General features: G+C 36.3%; 1 pseudogene; it reads left to right on the top strand.

Moving 5' to 3' along the window:
- Nucleotides 1-3111: 3111 nt before the first annotated feature.
- LOC130963446 (uncharacterized) lies at nt 3112-3988 on the top strand (annotated as a pseudogene).

The raw sequence follows: 3988 nt of genomic DNA, 5'->3' as shown, positions 1-3988 counted from the left end.
CTCTTGGATTCTTTAATCAGAATCTTCGTGGTATAAGCTAGAATTGATGGCGGCATTCAAGAGAATCCGGAAGGTCTAAACCTTGTCTGTGGTATTCTGAGTAGGATTCAATGATTGAATGACTGTGACGAGCTTCAAACTCCTAAGGGCGGGGCGTTAGTGACAAACGCAAAAGAATCATTGGATTCTATTCCGGCCTGATTGAGAACCGACAGATGGATAGCCGTGCCGTGACAGGGTGCGTTGAACATTTCCACTGAGAGGATGGGAGGTAGCCATTGACAACGGTGAAACCCTACATACAGCTTGCCATGGAAGGAGCCTTGCGTGTTTGATGAAGAAGATAGTAGGAAAGCAGAGATTCAGAAGATGGAGCATCTCCAAAACCTCAACCTGTTCCCCATTACTGCAAAACAAGTACTTATTTCATGTTCTTTTACTTTTCACAATCAACCCTGATAATCTTTGATATCCTGACTAAGATTTACAAGATAACCATAGCTTGCTTCAAGCCGACAATCTCCGTGGGATCGACCCTTACTCACGTAAGGTATTACTTGGACGACCTAGTGCACTTGCTGGTTAGTTGTACGGGATTGCAAAAGTGTGATTGCAATTTCGTGCACCAAATATTAAATACTATCTTACCATTGGCTTAGTTACCACACCAGAAAGTTTTGAGCCGCAAAAACTTTTTTAGTGACGATTGTGCGTGCACCAAGAAAAATTCTAGTAACCGAAAACCTCAGAACCAGTGGTAAAAGTAATTTCTATTCAAGTAAATGTGTCTCTAGATTTATATTGGCTATCTCTTTATGATTTACTTCTTTCAGAATAGTTATTAGTCATTAATTATTTTACTGTATGGTAAAAGTTATCCGAACCGAATTTCTGCCTAGTATTCCGCAAATGACTCCTAGAGTCCCCGAATCCTCTTTCTTGCTACCCAATTAACTCAGCTTCCCTCTCTTAGCCTCTGGGATGAGATTATCTCAACCTCTCACCCCACTCTGCTGTGTTTTAAACCACGAGAAATTAACTGCGGTTAACTATAGATAAACATGTCATTATGACGCTGACTGTGTTTTCTCGAAATCACGCCCCTTCTCTCTTGCTATCAGCCCATTTCTATCTAATTTTTCCATCCCGCTTTTACTACATTTAATTAGGTTAGATTTCAAATTTTTATTTAAGACAATTACCAAGCAAAAATTCAATACCATTTTACCATAAAGAGAAGATAAGAACCGTGAGTGAGAGAGGAAAATTCTGCACACACTACCTACATTTTTAGCCTCTTATTTTACCATTCATACACTATTTTTCAAGTTTTCTTCAAGGACTCAAACCATACAAGTACAAACTCTTGTCCGTTTTTACCAATCTTTGCGTTTATACCGAATTCGACTAGGTAAACTCTTGTTCTTTCTCATTTTCTTTTTTCTTTTAAAATGAAACAGTAACCATTATGAATTTTTACTCTCCTCTATATATAGATAACTCCTCATGAAGCACCCATGGAGCACGCCTAAGGAGTTAAGGAGTTTCGAACTCACAGTGGCTGAATTTCGACGTTTTGCGACACTTTAGGCCCAAAAATGAAACTCACCACCACCAACTGTGTTTCTTCCCTTGTGTGTACATTTTCTAGTGTGAGAAAGGTTTAATAACTGAATTACATAAGAGGTAAGGGTTAGGATTAGTTAGAGTATGGTTGTGCATCTTTTCGGTGCTTATATGAGCCACTTTGTGGTGAATTTGTGCTTGTTTTGAATTTCTGGAAATTTTGTGAGTTACCACACTTTTGGCTTGATAAATATGTGTAAAATACTGTTATATTGCCTCTGGATTTTGTGTGAAAACAGCTGGAAACATGGAAGCACTTGGGGTTTTAAGTTTCAAGCTTTAAACGTCACAAAAAGTGAAGAAAAACATAAAAACTGAACCTCTGAAATTTCAGTCACTAAGAGCACGAAAATCATGGCAAAAAAGAGTTAAAAATAGTTACAAAAGTACTTTTAATCCTATGGAACGAAGGTAAAAAGATAAAAAGGGGTGTTTTGGTCATTTTTGGGTAAAGAGAAAGTTAAAAATGTAATTTAAATGAAAAATAAGTAAAATTCTAAATTTAGAGGGTATAAATCTTTATTATTATTTAATAAATGTTTCATGTTCAAAATGTATTTATTTATTTATTTTAACTAACCTATAATTTTATTTTTATTGTTATGTTATTGTTAGTTTTTTAAGATATTATTGAGACTTGTTATGTCATTGTTGGTTACTTAAAATTTGATGTTGAGACTTGTTATATATATTAAATTTTTTAATTTATAAAATTGCAATTCCAATCCAATCCAAACCGCTTGAAATTGGATTGGATCGGATCATATTTTTTTTAAAAAAAATCATCATATCCAAACCGCGTCGTGATGTGCGGATTAGTGCCGGTCTAGAATTTCACAAAATAGGAACTCATTGCAAGCATAGTCTAGGCCGACAAGAAATTCCCACAACCAAAGTTTAATTCAAAGGTTTGTCACAATCAAAACAAATATTAACCGGGAGTTTTAAGTCCCGGGTCGTCTCCCTCGGACCATGCAACTTAGGTGAACATTCTTGGTTGTGAAATATGGGAGTGGTAAGACGTTTATTTGGAATTGACTTTCTTCTACTATTCGATGTAGAGAAAAGATTGTTTTAAATGTCGCATCCAGTAAAATTGTGTCTTTACTCCTACCTGGTGGTAGAACGGCTCATTCTAGATTTTCAATAACCATTACAATTACTGATGAATCTACTTGCAACTTCAAGCATGGCAGTTTAAAGGCTAAGTTGCTCATCCAAAGTAGCTTAATAATTTGGGATGAAACTCCAATGCTCAATAAAATGTGCTTTGAAGCACTTGATCGGACGCTCAGGGATCTTATGCCAGTTACCGATCAACATAAGACACATCAACCATTTGTCGGTAAGGTTGTTGTTCTAGGAGGTGATATCAGAAAGATACTTCCGGTGATTCCAAAAGGGAGTAGACACTATATTTTGTCATCAGCTATTAACTCATCCCATCTGTGATTGTTTTGTAAGGTTCTGAAACTGCATACAAACATGAGACTTATAATGTCTTCTTTGGATCAAGATGAAGGTGAAATGAAGAGATTTGCTAATTGGATACTAGATATTGGAAATGGAAATATTGGTTCTGTTGTTGGTGATGAATCAGAAGTTGAAATTCCAGATGATCTGTTGATTACAACTACTGGTGACCCTCTCTCTCATTTGGTAGACTTTGCATATCCAAATTTATTGTAAAATATGTCAGATTATAGGTATTTTTAGAGTAGGACAATTCTTGCACCCACGTTTGAGAGTGTCGAGAAGGTAAACGATTTTGTCTTGACAATCTTTCCAGGGATGGAAAAGGAGTATTTGAGTTCTGACACAACATGTCAAGATGATGAGAATGAAGATGTAAAACAAGAGTGGTTTGCACCAGAGTTCCTAAATGATATCAAATATTCGGGACTACCCAATCACAAGTTGACTTTGAAGCCAGGAGTCGCTGTAATGCTACTGCGAAACATAGACCAGACTTTAGGTTTATGCAACGTGACAAGATTAATAGTTAACGAACTTGGCAACAACGTAAATTGGAGCAACGGTAGTGACCGACAGAAATATTGGAGATAAAGTGTACATTCCAACAATGAACTTGATCCCTTCAAATTCAGGATTGCCATTTAAGTTCCAACGGAGACAATTTCTGTTAAAAATATGCTTTGCAATGACCATTAACAAGAGTTAGGGTCAATAATTATCACATGTAGGACTTTACTTGCCAAAATCAATGTTCACCCATGGATAATTTTATGTTGCTTTGTCAAGAGTTAAGAGTGGCAGTGGCCTCAGGGTTTTAATCCTGGACGAAGACGGCAATCCAAAGTCATCAACAACAAATGTCGTATTCAAAGAAGTTTTTAATAAT

This window comes from Arachis stenosperma, chromosome 2, assembly GCF_014773155.1.
Source record: "Arachis stenosperma cultivar V10309 chromosome 2, arast.V10309.gnm1.PFL2, whole genome shotgun sequence".
NCBI classification, from domain to species: Eukaryota; Viridiplantae; Streptophyta; class Magnoliopsida; order Fabales; family Fabaceae; genus Arachis; species Arachis stenosperma.
This window is presented reverse-complemented; position numbering and strand designations above follow the sequence as displayed.